The sequence below is a fragment of the Manis javanica genome, chromosome 2 (assembly GCF_040802235.1).
Source record: "Manis javanica isolate MJ-LG chromosome 2, MJ_LKY, whole genome shotgun sequence".
Classification (NCBI taxonomy): domain Eukaryota; kingdom Metazoa; phylum Chordata; class Mammalia; order Pholidota; family Manidae; genus Manis; species Manis javanica.
The window spans coordinates 182,099,577-182,119,226 of NC_133157.1; the positions used below are offsets into that span (position 1 = coordinate 182,099,577).

At 46.3% G+C, this 19,650-nt stretch overlaps 1 long non-coding RNA gene across 2 annotated transcripts in view; it reads right to left on the reverse strand.

The window, feature by feature from the left end:
* Positions 1 to 19,650, reverse strand: part of LOC118967829 (uncharacterized) — a 351,145-nt gene that overhangs the window by 21,062 nt on the left and 310,433 nt on the right. The window lies entirely within an intron of this gene.

Consider the following 19,650-nt stretch of genomic DNA (forward strand, 5'->3'; position numbering starts at 1 on the left):
TGGTAATGAAAATAATTGCTAACTGTGTTGAGCACAAAGCCTGTGAAGGATGTTGAGCTGAGTGCTTTGCATGTATTTTCTCCTATAAATTATGCATCTCCTGTAAAGAATTTGCAGGCCAAGTAGAGACCACCATCCTTCTGAAACATTCTTATTAAGAATTAAGACATCATTATAATATTCAAAAATCAGGATCCCACATAATAATAGTTTCACTTTAAAGCTATTGTGTTAGATAACATATAATTTTAAGAAATCACTATTTTGTCAAACTTTCTGTGGTTGAAGTTACCTTAATCAATTTTAATGCATTGGAAGGATTCCTGGGGTAGCCAGAAGTGTCCCTGCCTCTGGAAGGAGAAGAGCTGGAGCTGGAGAGTGGCTGAGACCCAGTTGTGGCTGTCAACTTCTGCTTCTCTCCATGTGTTTATGACACCTCTCCCCCAACATCCCCCAACATCCCTACTCTCCATGTTTAAAGCAGGAAGATGAGGCTGCCCTCTGAGTTCCCAGTAACATATGACATCCAGGCCTATCACTTGTACCCAAAAGACATCTTTGAATCCCAATTCCAAGTTCTAACTTGGAGACTAGTTGGCACAGCATAAGCAAGGCATCAGCCCTGGGTCCAGTTAGCTGTGACTGGAAAGAAAGGGATCGGGTGAGACACAGTCCAGGGGCCAGTTTCTTCCCACAGAGGGACTTAGTTCTCAGAGTCTTTGGAGGCTGAGGAGACACCCAGTGATACAACAGGTATGAATTAATAACTATGAAGGGCCCCCCTGTCCTCACTGACTTGCCCCCCCTGCCCTGGAGCCGGCCTGGACACTGGGCTGCTAGGAGCATTTCAGCCTTCACTGGCAGCACCCGGTCCACGTCCTGGCAGCTCCAAACTGCAGGAGACTAATAAAATGAGCCCCAGTGAATGGTTGGCTCTGCAGTAATATTGAACTCTCGGAATTATTCTTGCTGATAATTTGAGTGGAGTAGACCAAAGGGACTCTTAGTAGTGTAACTAGGAGATAAAATTCTGATGAATGAAGCATTACCTTTTGCCTAAGGAATAGAACATAATTAAGAGGGTTGTTGACCCTAATTGAAGTGATGTTGCCAAGGTGAGTCAAATGCAATTCTGGACAAGAGAGAGTGAGACTCTGGACCAGACACTCCTCTGCAAGCAAAGGAGCTAACTTTGGTTTTGACAAAGTTTAGAAATGAGCTTTTCTGATGGGACTTTTTAACCTGTATGTGGAGCCAGATCTGAGGAATGCTGTCTTGGATTCTACCTCACAGGCCTCCTGGCTAAGCAGAAGAGATCAAGACAGAATCAGGGCCATCCGTGCATTGCTCTCCTGGGTGCCCAGAGAAAGTAAGCATACAGTCCACCACAATATGTATTTTGAAATAAACATAATAGTAAACCTTAAAATGAATTGAAGGGATCCTAATGATGTTCTCCTTTTTTCTACTATGATGACTTCAGTGCATCTTTCGGAAATACCATATCCTTTCTAAAAAAAGTTTGCAACATGTATTAAGGATATTTAGGTTCCCTCTTGGGTAAATCAGCAAGAAGGACAAGTGAGAGAAGAAGCCAGGTCCATCAGCCAACAAACCTGCAGTCGGCCCTGGCTTTGCTCCTCATACCCTGCAAGCCTCAGGCGAGTCAGTTCAGCTTTGCGGTTCTCAGAAAGGTCACTGAGAAAGTGAGAGTTCCTCACCCGGCCACTGTGAGGATCAAATGAAATGTCAAAGTGCTTCATAAGCTGGGACACTGTACACATAGGTAGGGAATATTCTCTGCTACTGGAATATTCATTATGCAAGTACTTGAAATGTAGAGTGACACCAGAAAGCAAGTTTTCATATCATAAAAATACTCATGTTGAAATATAGTACTTATAAAATTGGTCCCCCCACCAAACCTCTTTATAATATAAGCATCCTTCCTGATGGTCGAAAGCCTCCAACACCTGACCGTTATTTACAAATGCAATGCAAATGGCAATAAAATTGCAAATCATGCAAATAATGAGGGATTTCACGAGGTCCATGAAAGTGATGTGGAAGACTACTCAATTCAGTCAGCTAAGCCACTGAGCAAGGAGTGAGAGCAGAGGGAGCCAATTTCCAAAAAGAGAGAGAAAAGGACAGGCTAGTGATGCTTCAGAGGAAACAATTTGAATGGCAAAGCTTAGGGACTCTTAGGTAAAATGATAAAAAAAACTCAAGAAAATACTTGTAGAAATTACCCTTTTTTTGGATTGTGTCACAAAAGTTAAACATGAATAATTTAGTATCAGGCAATTATGTAATTTTGTTAGAAATTTTTCACATGTAAAAAAATATTCATTGTATTAATTGTTTAAGAATTAGCTGATAGTTGGATTTATTACCTGAAGATTATTCAACAGAAAATAAACTTTCTGTAATAAAAAATTTCATTTTCTAAACAAAATCACCAACAAGGACTCTGTTGGGGGGTTCCTTTCTTCTTTTCAATTATTTACCTTTACCTTTTTATCTTTTGGTCACTATTTTAGGTAGATTCACTTTCAAGCAGCTTTTTTTCTCGGATATCAAGCATTCTCAGGTGAGGACTCTTTATAATTATTGAATTATTATTGCTAATTTCATTATTTCCAGTCTCCCTCAATAGAAATGGTGTTGACAGTCTCCTCAAGCTGAAGTGAGGGAAAGAAATGAGTTTCTAAGCCCTTTGGAAATGAGAAGGCCCAGGGTGTTGCTCTGTAACAGATAAAGCCTAAATGGTTTGGAATCAATACAGTGAGAAGTGAGCCCAATTTTCTGGGCAAAATTGACCCTGGCATGTCAGGCTAGTTGCAGAGCATACTGGGAGAGGACATGGCAGGGACTGGATGTGACACATGAATGCCTTGGCCTCTGACCCCTCTGATCACCAGGAAGCGGCGAGGGTTGGGGAACAGCCAAAGCAAGGTGCACTTGGCTACTCTGGCTGGCCAGGCACAGGCATGCCGCCTCCTCCCCAGTGGCTCTATTGCTCCGTCCCCAAACTGAAGAGGGCCAGACCTCAATCAAAAAAGTTGGGTTTTCAGGACAACCTTGATAACCCATCATCAAGGACTTACCTTAGATGCTCTCATCAGTACCCCTTGAAACAATAAGGCCCCCCCTTACTAGCAGGTTGGTTGAGGAATTCAATACACCAGGGTTCTTGATACTTTATCCCTGCTGTTTTGGGCCACAATTCAGGGAAGACATGCAGCTGGAAGGCAAGATCTCCTGCTGCTGCTACGTGGACCTGGTCAAATCACAGTTCTACCACCTTACTAGTGGTGTGGCCTCAGGCAAACTATTTGACCTGTCCTACTCGAATGTTCCCTTCTATAACATGGGAAAGTGTTTCCTAATAGGTCTGCCTCATGGAACTTGGGTGTGTCTTAAGTCAGACTCCCCAGAAGCAGAGGAAGATTCATGTGCAGGTGATTTACCTAAGACATGCACCCACAGAGGGAGTTGGGGAAGTGGCAAGGGATGGGGAACAGCCAAAGCAAGGTAGGGGCTCCCAGCCCGATGCCCCTGGGCACTCAGGAGGGTGCCGTACATCAGTCTGTCCCACTCACCGAGAAGCTGCGCTTTCATGCACCGACATTGGCGGCTCAGGACTGAAGGAAACCCCAGGCCCCAGGCACTGTGCACTGTGGGCAGAGCAATCCCAGGAGCCCATAGGCAGACTTCTGATGAGAGACACAAGGGCAAGTCACTGGAAGCACCGTTGTGGTAATAGAAACCCAAGGATCTGCACAGAGGACAGATGGTTTTTGGCACCGTTGTGGTAATAGAAACCCAAGGATCTGCACAGAGGACAGATGGTTTTTGACGCAGCAAGGGTTCAGTGAGATGGTTTTTGTAAAACACCTTGCATAGTGCATGGCACAGAGAAGGCACAGGACAGATGCCCACTCTTATTGTTGCTATTGCAACTGTGATTGTAATTATAAAAATATGATTGTCATCCTCCTAAGAATTCTGCCAGGGAATCTGCACTACGGATCACAGCCCAGGAGCTGGTTGTTAAAGCCTCCATAAGGGTAAATAATGCATTCTAATGCACAGGAAAGAAGCCGGGCACTAACATTTATTGTTCAAATGTCAGGCTCTGGACTGTGTGCTTCACAAGATCTGTTTCATCTACTCCTCCTAACAGCCCCACCAGGTAGGACTAGTATCTTCATCTCTATGGCTAAAGAAACAGATCCAGAAAATCAAACTAAATTACCCATTGTCACATGGCTACAAAGCGATGAAGCCAGGATTCAAATGTAATTATGCCTAGGTTCTAAAGCAATATTCATTCCACCTAAGCTTCAGAAGCTACCTGGGAAAGATGATGTGGCAGAACCTGCCTGTTGCCGACCTGATACATCCTGAGTAGTAATATGCACAGATAAAATAACACATAACTCAGCGGCCCTTGCAACTAAGGACAGACAATACAAGTAAATGAAGTCATTGTGTGAGGCTCCATTAAGTGAAATGGATTCCATCACGAAGCATTCTTTTTGCCCTTCCCATGTCCTTCTTTTGCACAGAACACAGATATGATATGATGACTGGTGCTCCAGAAGCCACCTTGGCCCATGGAAGTTAAAGGCCTCTAGATGAGCTCTGAACTTATTCTAGGTATCTGGACTTCTTTTTTATAAGAGAGGAAATAAACCTCTATGTTATTGAAGCCATTTTTATTCTGTTGTCTGTTTCTAGCAGTTGGTCCTAATTCTAGCAGATACAGATTGTATGATATTTATGAGTTCTTTTAAGAAAGACTTTAGTACCTTAAATCAAAGTAAACTACCCACTCGCCCCAGGCCCTCTCTCCTGCAAAAATGTAGACACGTCTCTGTGCTATAAAACTGAACCCATAAAGTCCCCATATATTGCTTTCTAAACACAACAGATAATGGCAGATGAACTGCAAGCAGCCTAAGGTTTCAAAATGTCCAGGGCAGGTATGATTTCTTACCTTTTGAAACTAGGGGAACTGTAGCACATGCTGAAAAACAAAGCCATGATATGGCAGGGTTCTCTGAAGCCCTGGAGTGACTGCCACTACCACATCTCCCCACACATCCCTCTTTCTTGGTCTCCCACAGAAGCAGCAACTGGCTTCTCCCCAAGGAAGCAAAAGGGTTTTATCCCAAATCTTGTAGCCTCCTTAACGTCCCACTATTCAGCAGCTTGCTTCTCCAATTGGAGTCCCAGGAAATGGTGCAGGACTGAAGACCTGACAGTGACTTCAATCTATATTCTGCCATTTGCAGGAAGAGTTGATCAGAGGCTTCAGTCAATAGTGGAACCCCCTTGGTCTGGGGCACAGTGGAAGGCTTATGTAATCAGGGATGGTTTGTCAAAGTAAATTTCACATGCAGCTGATTCTATCACCTTGAAACTTGCTGGTGGAATAAATAATCGCCATACACATTTTGTTAGCTATGCCTCATTAGAGATGGATTTTTGGAAATGGCATCTTGAAGGCTGCTTATCTGTCAATGCTCCTTTTAAGCATGGTAAGTGTTCCAGATTAGCCTTCCTAAAAAAAATAGATTGCTGCCATGGCCAGGTGCAATTTGTCATGGTTACTGGTGTTGTGAGAGCCAAGGGGAGGGACATGAATGCCTGAACGCACCTTCAGAGCCTACAGCTTCAAGTGCTAGAAGAAAGCCAGGAAGAAGTTTATAAAGAGAAAGCTTGATCAGAATTCTTCCAAAGAAGGATCTTGACTTCAGTGTGACAAAATTTCAGTTTTAAGTCACTGTGAATTTCTACATGTTTCTTCTGGGTGTCTCTTGCCTCCCCTACTCCTCTGGATGTTGGGCTACATGCTGGCACCACCTCCGTACAACAAAACATTGGTGCAAAATGGCTCTGCCCTGGAGGTGGAGAGTTACTCATTTATGTCTCCAGTAGGGGCTCTGTGACGGGCCCTCCTTAAGTGCCCTTGCCCCTCACCACCACTCGAGGACAGGGACTGGTCCCTGAGCTCTCCATTCCCTGGGCACAGCACAGTGTCTTGTACAAAGTAGGTGCTCAATACACAAATTGCCTTGGATTGTCACACCCTCAGGTTGACCTTCTTTTAACTGTAAATAGTTTCTCTTCTTGCCAAGGCCCTCCCGCACACTGTGATCTGTCCTTAATGTTTCAGGACAGGAGCTTCAACTGGTCTCCATGATAGGCTACAGATAGAATGAAAATTGCTGTCGATATCTCTACTAGGCAATAGGACTAACACCTCCCTTACAGCCTAGTGAGTTAAATCCTTACAATCGTCCTGGCAGGAAGCTGAAGAATGTCAGTATTTTGTTACTGGTGAGAAAACAAAGACACAGAGAGGTTACTCGATCCAAGATTCCGTATGATATCCAAGTGTAGGGAATCTCATGGACTGTAAAAATCTAGATTTATTCTGAAGGTGAGTTAAGAAATGCTAATTGCTTCACAAAAGGATTCCTTTACATTTCCTTTAACTTGCCAGCTGTCTCTGTGCTTGTAAAATATAGTTGTTAACCAAAAAATATTTTTCTTATATAACTTTCAGCATCATGTTTTGTCCACAAAGCTAAGCTTTTGTGTCCAGTAGTGCTTGGTCCCAGTCAATCGTTTCCATGAAGTTAGAATACAACCATACCCACACATTTCCAAACAGGAGCCTGGGGTTCATCAGGTATGTCATCAAAGGGTCTTCAGCCCAATTCCTTTAGAGGAAAACAGGGACAAAATTCCTGAGCCCTGGTGGTAATAGCCCTGTCTTCAATGGACCCAGCTTAGCCACAACTGTGATGCTCAGCTGAATAACTATTGGCTATTTTGTTCATCCATCTAGGTCTTATTTCCCCAAGGGAAAAAAAAGGTAATGGGTTAGAGAGAGCAATTCCACGTTCTTGTCAGACCTGATATTCTAAGGTCATTCTAAATCAGAAGAAGCAGAGGCAGAAGATTAGCTGAGGGCAGCTGAGGTTAGGATGAGCAGGAATGGTTACCTGGTACAAGAATAAAGAGGGTGAAGATCTTTTATTCAAATTCCCACTGATGCCATACGAGTGACTGTAAGATTATCTGTAAGAACACACTGGCCAAATGCATTCCATCCAAGCTCTCCTTGAATTTGGAAAGCATAGTGCTTGTGATGTATCCATGTCTCCACATCCATAGGGAAATGTTACAGTTATCCACTTGGCTTCTAAAACATCAAGATTCAGGGGAATTAGCACTAAGGTTGAGAATCAGGACATTCAAGTTCTCTCCAAAAGTGAAGTTGCACTAGATAATTTTTTTCTCCACAGAGGCCATCTGCCAGCATTCTACAAGATGAATAGTGACAGCGTGTGTAGCTCAAACTGTGAGGACCTACTGCAATAGCCCTTGACATACACTATCTCCCCTTAAAAAACAAAAGCATTGAATTTATGGATGGGTTCATGAGTGAGAAGTCCCCCATAAAGAAAGCTTCAAGGACTTAAGTAATGGGCAGTGACAGAAGGGGCTTTCAGAATTCCTAACAAATTAATGCTCTACATTTTAATTTGTCTGCTCAGCCCAAGGCCAGCTGCCCAGAGCTGCTCAACTTCTCTAAGAATGGAGAGAGATCTGTGTCATCCCCAAGGCTATGGGCCCCAACCCTGCAAGGAAGGAAGGAGAGGTGACAGTTTGTGTAGGGCTCAGCCTGGGCCATCCTCTCTTTAGAGGGTGTCTCTTTCCTCCTCCCTGTGATGACTACACACCTGTTATATGCTGAGTAGGATCCAAAACAGTGAAATGCAGGATGAACAATCCTCATGGCTTATCCCACCTCCCACGTCTCTGTAAGCTGAGGGAAGTGGCAGGGGCACCATGGCACACAACTACAGCGGGGTCCGTTCCCACGAAGGCCCCAAGAGGAGTCTGGGGTTTTATCTTCAACCCTGCTTGGCACCTAGTGTATCACTGAACCACATTCTACATTTTTAATTTTAAAATCTAGATCTATTTTACCTGTATACTCAGGATTTCTTCTGCTCAAATTCTAATAATGTTATATACAGTCTTGTTTCCTAGGCCACCACAGCCTTAAGGAAAATCAAGCCCTTGGGCTAATTAACAGGGTCACTGGCTCCAGACCTTACCCAATTTTGTGAACTGGCTAACTACCCTTACCTCACTTTCAAGTCATGCCCCCACTCCCACTCATGTCACATGAACAACTCTGTAGGCCCTACACCACCTCTACATCATGTCAAGTAAATTAAAATATATCCACAGCAGAAAGGAGAACACTCCTACACTGCTCATGGGAATGTAAAATAGTTCAACCATTGTGGAAAGCAGTAAGGAGGTTCCTCAAAAAACTCAAAATAGAAATACCATTTGACCCAGGAATTCCACTTCTAGGAATTTACCCTAAGAATGCAACAGCCCAGTTTTAAAAAGACATAAGCACTCCTATGTTTATCACAGCACTATTTACAATAGCCAAGAAATGGAAGCAATCTCAGTGTCCATCAATAGATGAATGGATAAAGAAGCTGTGGTACATACACACAATGGAATATTATTCAGCCATAAGAAGAAAACAAATCCTACCATTTGCGACAACATGGATGGAGCTAGAGGGTATTATGCTCAGTGAAATAAGCCAGGTGGAGAAAGACAAGTATCAAATGATCTCACTCATCTGTGGAGTATGACAACAAAGAAAAAACTGAAAGAACAAATCAGCAGCAGACTCACAGAACCCAAGAATGGACTAACAGTTACCAAAGGGAAAGGAGGGATAAGGAGGAAAATGGGACATTACTATTAGCACACATAATGTAGGGGGGTAGGGACATGGTGAAGGCAGTATATACAGAGAAGACAAGTAATGATTCTATAGCAATCTTACTACACTGATGGACAGGGACTGTAATGGGGTATGTGGGGGGGACTTGATAATAGGGGGAGTCTAGTAACCATAATGTTGTTCAAGTAATTGTGCATTAATGATATCAAAATAAAATAAATAAATAAAATAAAATAAAATATACCCACAGCTTGGAGAGAAAGGGATAGGTAGAGTCATATATGTAGTTATTTATATTATATATTCTATGCTGTTTTGCTGTAATTTTTTGAAAGGATGTTTAATTTTCATAAATTTGAGTTCACAAAGAATAAATTATTGTTTTATTATGATCCAACTTTTTATATTTATGTATAACTATGAGACATATATGCTATCCATTATTAGTAGACCTAATGTTACTTGCTCTATGCATTTTAGCTTTGAAATTGTCTACTTATATTTATATCACATTTTAGAAAACAGCCCAGTCAAATCCTTTCAATTCTTTCCATTTTTATTTATATTTCACAGAAGTTATTTTCACTGGGATTAATTCTTACTCATGCAAATTTTACAATGAAGTGTTAACCCACTGATCAGTGTACTTTGTTTATAACAAATACTATGATTGTAACTTCTGCTTGTGAACATTTATTTTATAGACATCATTTCTACAAAGTTCAGTGTTCCCAAGTGAAGCCTCACAGATTAGAATTTTATACTATTGTTTTTCATTTCAGTCAATCATATCTACCAGGGTTGTTCATTATGAACTGTGTAGAGAACTAAGAATGGTGTCTCTTTCATAGTAAAGCGATGGACTGTTGTGGGCTTGTGCCCTTACATCTTCCAGAGCATCTTCCAGTTTCGGGCTGGATTGTGTACAAAGGGTGAATAAGGCTCTGGAATCAGACCATCTGGGTTAAGTTGGGCAAATTATTTAATCTCTCAGTTTTCCCATTTGTAAAATGGGGTCAATATTAGGTACCTAACCACAGGGTTATTGCAAAGATTATAGCATACTGCATACATAGCACTTCACATGTACATGACATGTAGAAACTGTGCAAGAATTGATAGCTCTTGTTATTACTCCAACTACTTTACAAAACCCTATCAGTTTTCTATTACTACAGTAACAAAGCAGCCCAAAACCTAATGGCTTAAAATAAGTCATTTATGGCTGAATAATATTCCTTTGTATTTTTATACTACAATTCATCCATTCATCTGTTGATAGACATTTAGGTTGTTTTCACCTTTCAGCCATCATGAATAGCACTGCTATGAACATCCACATATAACTATTTGTTTGCATAAAAAAGAATGAAGTACCAGTATTTGCCACAACATGGATGGATATCAAAAACATTATGCTATAGAAGAAGCCAGTCATGAAAGATCTGTCTCCATAGAGACAGAAAACCAATAGGTGGTTGCCAGGAGCTAGAGAGAGAGGGCAATAGGGAGTGCCTGCTTAAAGGATACAGGAGTTGCTTTTGGGGTGATGGAAATGCTTTGGAGCTAACTAGAGGTGGTGGTTGCACAACACTGTGACTATTCTAATAGCCACTAATATACTTTAAAATGGTTAATTTTGTGTTATGTGTATTTCATCTCAATTAAAATAAAAATAACAACAATTTGTTAAGTTCTGTGGTTCTGTAGGATAGCTGGGAGGCTCTGCTGGCTTCATCTCTGTTCCATTCAGCAGGAGGGTTACCTGGGAGGGTGGGGCCTCTTTTTCTAACTGCTGTTTCATCCTCAGAGTTGAGTCCAAACCCCAGCAAATCCTAGGGCAAAACCCAGCAAACCCCTGCAAATCCTACCACGCCTCTGCTTGCATTACATTTGCCGATGTTGTATTGGCCAAAACAAGTCAAATGGCCGAGCCCAGAGCCAATGCACTGTCCTGACCCCACTTCAGGGACGGACTTGTTGCCTCCAGCTGTCCGCTCCATGTGTGCCCAGTTGTGGAGAGCTGCTCACCCAAGGGCACGCCCTTTCCTTCCTGGGCAACCCATGCACAACAGCTGACAGTGGTGGGATATAAAGGCCCAGGTATTCTGGCCCATAGGACAACTCTGATGGGTTGTATATCCTCCCCATGGGGACTGCTGATAACTTCTCCCCTCCTGATTTTATTCCCTCTTCCTCCATTCACACACACTCATCCACAGTAAACATCCTTTATAAAGGTCAAACTCTATTTCCATGTCTGCTTCCCAAAATCCTACCTACTACAAAGTACCTGAGGCTTCTCAACACCCAAAATCCAGAACCTGGAACTCAGGGCTGCTAGTGCCGAAGCCCAGGTTCCACCTACCAAATTCCACCCCTTTGTAATCTTTACCCCTCTGGGCTGCAGGCCCATTTCTCTTCAGAGAGTATGGGTGACCAGCTGCATAATGAACAGTTAAGACATGAAAGGAAAGTCACTCCAGAATACTTCAATATCCCACAGAAGCATAATGCTTCACTAATAGGGTTCATGGGCTGAAGTTCTGACCACTGTGAGAATGATAGGCAAAGAGATCCTGTCCTAAGAGCAGGCCTTGATAGAAGCAAGGAGAAAGTGAGCCTGTCAGTAGTGGTACCTCGTATGCTGGAGGTTGGGGGGTGTCAGGCCAGCAGCAAAGTGTGAGGAGGCAGGGGGAAGAGTGCAGAAAGAGGAGGTGGGCAGGAGGGCACTCAAGACAAACCTCAAACTCTGGCCCAGGGACCAGCACTTCCTGGAAATGAAAGGGTGCCTGCTTCTTTACAGGCCCTGTGCAAGTCAAGCAGAGGGCAATGCAGGCCACGTTCAGAATGCCACCCTGACCATTCTGACTTCGCCATCCTTGTTATCAGTGCACAGCGGCCCAGTGTCCCTCAGTGAGCCCACCACCCTGTGGGCAGTCAGGGATAGGGTGTGCTGTGCTTGGAGCCAAGAAATACGCCACCTCAGATAGGAGGTGGTTCAGCCATGAGAACAGGAACCCAAAGTAGTGGTGGCTTAAACAACAGAAATGCTTATTTCTCTCACCCAGAAAAATGCAGAGGAAACCAGTCTGGGACTTAGGTTCCTTCTGGCCCTCAGCTCCTCCATCTCTGGGTGTGGGCCACATCCAAATAACAGATAGCAGGCCAGAGGAAGGCATAAGGATGAAGGGGGTAAAGAGTGGGCACCAGCTGTCTTTAAGTTTCCTGGAAGCTGCCACCAACATCGCCACTTTTATCCCGATGAACAAAGCTGCATCAAATGGTTGCATCTATCTGCAAGGAAGGCTGGAAAAGGGTGCCTTTCTTCTGAGTAGTGCATTCCCCAGCTAACAATTGAGAGAATAATTACAGAAAACCAGGGGAATGGATATTGGGATAGACACCCAGCAGGTGACAACCCATCTAGTGACAGTTTTATGCTTGTCACTTCCTAGTCAGTGGACATGGGGCAGGCCCTTTGTCTTTCTGTACAAAGGGCATGTTGAAGGCTGCCCCTGCTCACCCCACAGGGCTCCCTTGAGTGTCAGCAAGACACAAAAATGCCTGTGGAAATAAAACAGGATGTATAGACCCCAGTATTTGTTCTTGGGTGCACCAATATGTGAGTATCCTTTGTTGGAGTCTCAGATACACACCCCCAGCTTTTTCAAATGGTCATAGCTATAGGTCACTATGTGCTAATCACTGCGGTGATGGTATTACTGCTTCTTGCTCAGGATGCATGAAAATGCCACAAAATGGGCACAATTTGTAGTGGACTTGTTATTTGCTATTCCATTGACTATTTCAAAGACATTGAGATCTGGTGAAATCTGTCTGTTCAACAATTTTTAAAGTTTAGGTTTGCAATATGGAGAGCAGGAAGTCAGGGAGCCAAATTGCTCCACAAATACATGGGGAAGGATTTGGAACTCTGAACAATCTCAGAGGACAGAAGCGAAGAGATGTGAGGCAGAAGAACCAGGAAAAAGACAAGAGACTGCCTGCTCAGTGTTCCCAGACTGTCCGTAAAGCACACCAGACTTGCAGATGCTTGCTGGGAGTGGGTTTGAGTGGAAGGGCTGAAAGGCCTGAGCTGTGAGTGTGGGCTGACACAGGCACAGAAGCATCTGTGGTGCCTGGCAGAAGCTGCGGCAGGGCAGTCCACAGGACAGGAGTGCCTCTTCTGGAGAAGGATTCAGATTTTCTTAAGCCATGGCCTCTAAGTCTGAGTCCAAGGCATTGATTTCAAAGTCATATAATATATTGTGAGGCACAAGAGTCCCTAAGCTTTTATCTACAGTACAAATTATTATTACTATATTAAAGATCAAGAAATTGACCTTCAGAGTTCAAGCTACTGTCACACAGCAAGGAAGTCCTGGGGCCAAGATTCAAATCCACTTCTGCCTTGTTGTAAAGCCAGTGCTACCAATCACTACCCAGACTGTCCGTGTCCCTCTCTCTCCACACCACCACCCCTTCCAGTCCCATACATGCTCTGCCATTCTCACATAGCCAAGCATGGCTTTCCCTCCAGGCCCAACCAGAGCTGTGGGGTGGAGCTGCCAGCCTGCAGAAGACCACCACTGGGGTATGATGCATGAGGTCTGAAAGGAAAGGAGCGACACACAGCAGCAATTCACCGGAGAATTCCGCTTTATTAGGGAAAGGTGCTGGGTTATATAGGAAGGGGCATGAATTGATTGAGGTGTCACTTCTATGGGGCTGGTGGCTGTTGGCTAGGTGCTGGGATTGGGAGGGGGGCGAGAGGTGATTGGGCTTCAGGTAGCGCCGGCGGGAACCGAGGACCCCGAAGAGAAGCCGGAAGTTCGCCATCTTACTGGTGGGGGCCCTTCATTCCCCCCTTTCTCCTCTATGGGGTTGTGGACGTTGCTTTCTCTCTGACTGCTTCCTGCTGAATGGCGGAGAAGGGAGTGAGGGCTTGAGGATCGGGAGGAAAGGGTTGATAGGACTCCCTACAATAAGGACGGGTAGATGTGGACTTCTTCAGGTTGGAAATCAATGAAAGTTTCCTGTAACCATAGGTCGAGGACCTGTTGATTCCAATGGTGCCAAGAGGATATGGGTGTCAGGAGCCAGGTATCTGCAGCCATTGTTTCCAGGAACAGTTTCCAGTGGAGAGAGGGGTCCATCTCAGCGTGTGGTGAGGAGGTCACGTGAGGGTGAGGGATCTTCTGTGGCCAGAAGCTGGTAGTTCCTGAGTAAAAGCTGGTTGAAAGCTTGATTAGAGATTTTTCCGACTTGGGATTTGATGAACTTTATTATACAGGGTAAGAAGAGACAGGCAAGAAGAATGATTATTATGGGGCCTGCAATTGGCCAGAGCCAGGTGAGGAGGGGGTTTGTTAGTATTGAAGAGAATGGGTTGGAATTGGAAGCAGAGTGGAGGCTGGAGGCAAGGTCAGTGAGTTTGGTGATGTCAGTTTCTACAATGCCGGATTTGTTGATGTAATAGCAGCACTCTTCCCGGAGGAAGACGCAGGTGCCGCCCTTCTTGGCTGTAAGCAGATCTAGGGCCAGCCGGTTTTGAAGGGTGACCTTAGCTAGCGAAGTGACCTGTCTTTGGAGAGAGGCTAGGGAATCGGCAGTGGATGTCAGGGCTCCCTCAAGTTTGGCGTTAAGATCTCTAACTGCCCGTAGAGAGTGGCCCAAGGCTTCTCCCAAAAACCCTGCCCCAATGGCTGAGGTGATCAAAGAGATACCGACCATGATGGGAAGGAAAGCAGCTCTTTTTGTGCGCAAGGGCAAGGGAGGTTGGAGCTCAAGAAATTCTGCCATGCTGTAAGGTGTAAGCTGTGGGATTAGGGTGACGAGAATGCAGCGTGTATCGGAGTTGAGAGGCAGTGAGTTGAAAAGACTGCCATTACACCAAAAGAAGTGTCCCGGTTGTGTAAAAGTCTTAGAGCCGGAGGTAGGGGTGTAGATAGAGAGGCAGTGAAGTGCACTGGAGGGGGGTAGAGTTGGGCCTACACAGTGGTGGATGGTGAGATTATCCATGTATTCTGGTTCCCATAGGGGTATGTCTGCCAGGGGGCAGAGGGGTTGTCTTTCTGCATGGAAGGAGTAGTTGGAAATATTAAGGGGCACGGCGGCCAGCAGTGGGCGCTGTAGTGATGCACACAAGAAACAATTGGCGGTGTTAAGGGTGTGGTTGAGAAAGATGGTGGTGTCCTGAATGAGCTGTAATGAAGAGTAGAAGAAATGGGAAGAGGGACGGGGATAAGAAGATGAAGAGGCTGGGGTGGCGGGGAAGACAATAGGAATGAGGGGAAAAAGCGAGAGAGCAGTAAAGGAGGAAAAAGTCATGATTCGGGTATGGATGGCAAAGCGGGTGAACAGGATTTTGGAGGAAAGAGGACAGTAAGGTCAGGAGTCTGGAGGGAGGGAGAGTCTGTAAACTTTTGTAGGTTAAGAGATCTTTTAGGTGATGTGGGGACAGAATGGTAAGGGGCGCCCTGAATGTCAGTCTATGAGCTGCCTTCTGCAAGAGCTGTCTAATGGCTAATGCTCGTAGGCAGGGGCCCCATCCCCAAACTGTGGGGTCTAATTGCTTGGAGAGATAAGCTACTGGGGCAAAGGATGTGCCATAATATTGGCCTAGGACTCCTAGAGCTTGACTGGACCTCTCATGAATGTATAATGAGAAGAGTTTTGACAAATCAGGGAGATGGAGAACTGGAGCTTCCACAAGGGCTTGACGGAGCTTAATGAAGGAGTGTCGGGATGAGGATGATAATGGTTCTTCAGGGGGGCCCTTGCTGAGGTCGTATAAGGGTCTTGACAACAGGGAGAAGTTAGGGATCCATGCTCTAAAATACCCAGCCAGGCCTAGAAAGGAAAGGATTTCTGTCTTGGTTTTGGGAACGGGCAGGTCAGAGAGGAGCCGTTTTCTGTCTAAGGTAATGAACTTTCTTTGTTGAGATAGAAGGAATCTGAGGTAAGTGATAGGAGGGGAAGAGATTTGAGCTTTGACGGGGGATACTCGGTAACCTCTGGAAGCTAGAAGGTTAAGTAGGGAGGCAGTGTCAAGTTGAGACTGTTCCCACGAGGGACTACAGAGTAGAAGATTGTCCACATATTGTAATAAGGTGGACTCGGAGTGATTATGATGAAACTGTTTGAGGTCCTGAGCTAGGACCTGTCTAAAAATATGGGGACTATCTCAGAAGCTTTGTGGCAAAACTGTTCAAGTGAGTTGTTCAGAATGTCTTGTGTATGGGTCCATCTAGGTGAAGGCGAGAAAATCTTGAGAGGAGGGGTCCAGAGGGATAGGAAAAATGCGTCTTTGAGATCTAGGACTGAGAAGTGGGAGGCCGAGGCAGGGATCTGCGATTAAAGGGTGTACGGATTTGGAACTAAGGGATGGATAGGGACAACAGCCATGTTGATGAGGCGAAGGTCTTGGACAAGGTGGAAAGATCTGTTGGTTTTTTTAACAGCTAATATGGGGGTATTAAATGGGGAGTGAGTGGGTCTGAGGTAATTTTTGTTTAAGAGATCTTGAATGATGGGTTGGAGGCCTATGAGGGCTGAAGTGGTTAGGGGGTATTGGGCCTGACAGATATACTGAGAGGGGTCACGTAATTTGATAGAGGCAGGAGGACATAGAGCCACGGAGGGGCTTGTAATTTCCCAAACTTTGGGATTTACAGGGTGTATGAGGGTGGAACCAGAGCTTTCATTGGGTAGAGGGGGGTCGTCGGCTATGAGGGCCATCAGAAAGGGAGTACTGGGGGCTGTGGGAGTGGATATAGTTATGGAAACGTGGAGGAGAGAAAGGATGTCCCGTCCTAGTAAAGGAATGGGACACTGGGGCATAACCAGGAAGTAGTGGGAGAAAGGTATGGGATTGTCTTGGATTGTGCATAAAAGGGGGGGTGGGGTTTAATGGGAAAATCTGTTTACCTCTTACCCCGACTATAGGAGTAATGGCTGGCATGGTAGGGCCCCGGTATTCTCGCAAGACTGAGAAGGTGGCTCCTGTATCTAGGAGGAAGGAGATGGTGCGACCGTCTACTGTTAGAGTAACCCTGGGCTCCTGTTTGGTGATGGAAATGGTCGGGTGAGAAGCCCCCGGGCCCCGTCAATCTTCTTCTGCCAGCCCCACTACAGCAGGCTTAGGATGGGGGTTGTTCATCCAGCCTCCCCTTCAGGTGATTGGGCAATCAGACCCCACCCCCCAGTGGCCCTTTTTGTGGCATCTGGGGCATGGGATAGTAGGACATCTGGGGGAGGGGCACGCCCTTGACCAATGTCCCTCTTTTCCGCACTTGAAACAAGCTCCTGGTGGGGGCTTGTTTGTAGAGGGGCGCCCAGGTTGTGATTTTATCAGCTGGGCCAACATCTGGAAATTGGCCTGATCAGCCTTTTGTTTACGGCATTCTTTCTCCTCCTCCCGGTTATGGAAGACTTTAAAGGCCACTGTTAGGATCTCAGTCTGTGGGGTAGTGGGGCCCTGTTCTAACTTTTTGAATTTAGCTTTAATGTCAGGGTAGCTTTGAGCTAGGAAGTATGTCAAAAGGACATGTCTTCCTTCAGGTGTTTCTGGGTCAAGGCTGGTATACTATAATAGGGCTTGAGTGAGTCTAAGAACTCGGAGGGGGTTTTGTCTCTCTTTTGAATTATGTCTTGGAGCTTTTGAAAATTGACTACTTTACAAGCTGCCTTTTTCAAACCTGCTATTAAACAGGAGGCAAAAATATCTCGAGAGCGGAGACCCACGGCAGTGTTATAATCCCAGTGTGGGTCTTGTTCGGGGACATCAGTGGGGCCAGGGGAATAGGTGGGGTCAGTCCTGTTGGTTTCGGTAGCATGCATTTGGGCGAAGTCCCAAACTTGTCTGCGCTCTTCAGGGAGTTGAGTATTGGCCAGGAGCATGAAAATGTCATGATGTGTGAGGCTGTAAGACTGGAGGGTCCATTGAAACTCCCTGATGTATGTCGTGGGATCAGTGGAAAAGGAACCTAGGCGTTTCTTTAGTTGGGCTAAATCTCCTAAGGAGAAAGGGACGTGAACGCGCATGATGCCTTCGGATCCTGCTACTTCCCGGAGGGGGGTGATAATTTTGGGAGGCCCTCGGGACCGAGTCTGAGGGGGCAAAGATGGAGGAGGCTCCTGGAACTTAGTTAGAGGGGGGCTGAAAGGCTCAGGCTCAATCTGCGGGAGGGGGGGAGGTGAGGGGGACAGAGGAGGAGGGGGTGAGTTGGGGGAGGAGATGGTGGTGGAGGGAGCGGAGGAGGGGGAAGGGAGAGGATGGGAGGCTTCTGCGGGGGTGGAGGCAGTGGCGGTGGCGGTGGTAGAGGAAGGGGAGGGGCTGTTGTAGGAGAAGAAGGGGAAGGGAGAGGATGGGAGGCTTCCGCGGGGAAACAGGCAGCGGCAGCGGTGGGGGTGGAGGGGTTGTAGGAGGGGGAGGGGCCAAAGGGGGAAGCCTGTATGGCTGAGGCTTGTCAGCCGGGTCAAAGGTAATCAAAGAGGGACTGGGAGTGTGGGGAGGGGAGGGAGACAGCTTGCAGGCTAGGAGAACTTGGGAGCGGGTGGGGGGAGGAGGAGGTGGAAAGCTTCGATAAAGGGAATCTCCTTCCATTTTTTCAGGTGCTGGCAGTAGTTAAAAAGATCACGAGTGATGTTAGGATCAAGAGTTCCCCCTGCGGGCCATTGGTTGTTATTGTCTAGGGGGTATGTCGGCCAATCTTGGGAGCAATATTTATGGAGAAGTTTTGGTTTTATATCAGGCGTCAGGGAGAGGGTAGCCAGATGCTTAAGCAGGCATTCAAGAGGTGAACTTTCAGGGAGGGATGAGGAGGCTCCCATGGCTAAAGGACAGCGAAGGAAACAAACAGGGGAAGACGAACGGAGATCCTTGGACTGGAAGCAGACCGCAAGGAGACAAAGTCCGTCCCCGATGATCCTTGGTGGTCTGCGGAAACTCGTATACGAGTCGGAATTTCTTAGGAAGTGTGGGTCGCCACCCAGACTTCCCTAAGAAGGCAGTTTGCCGGAGTCACAAGGTGTTTAGCACTAGGATTTTTCGGCAGACAGAACAGATTTCGGCGGACAGAACAGAAGGAGGGGGGGTGGGGAAGGGAGCGTTCTCATCCACAAAGGAGTCACCTCGTTTATGTCTGTTGGAGGAGGGGCCTGAGGGTCCACCGCAGCCGTGAAGGCCTGAGGCGGGGAGAGTTCCCTCCTCATCCCCGAGCGTCAGGGCCTTGCCGGACGATCATGGTCAATGGCACTGCGATAGCTTGGGGAAGAGTGGCCCACTCCAGGGGGAAAACTTACCTAAAGGCCAGAGAGGAGTGGTGAGTGTGATGAGCCAGCGCCGGAAAAAGAGGACGAGGGCAAGCTGCTGCTGGTGTCGGGAGGAAGACGGGGCCCAGTTGGGGTGTCCCGTCTCCCGGGTTTCGGCACCAATGAAAGGAAAGGAGCGACACACAGCAGCAATTCACCGGAGAATTCCGCTTTATTAGGGAAAGGTGCTGGGTTATATAGGAAGGGGCATGAATTGATTGAGGTGTCACTTCTACAGGGCTGGTGGCTGTTGGCTAGGTGGTGGGATTGGGAAGGGGGCGAGAGGTGATTGGGCTTCAGGTGGCGCTGGTGGGAACCGAGGACCCCGAAGAGAAGCCGGAAGTTTGCCATCTTACTGGTGAGGGCCCTTCAAGGTCCAGCAGATGAGTCCCACAGGCACCTCCTGTGGCTTTGCCCTTTACTCCACCTTCCAGTGGGCCGCTTGCCCTTTCTGCCCACAGCTGCACCCCTCCCATTGCAGGCAGGCAGGCAGGCAGGCAGAAACCGCCCCCTGGAAAGGATGGGTGGAAAGC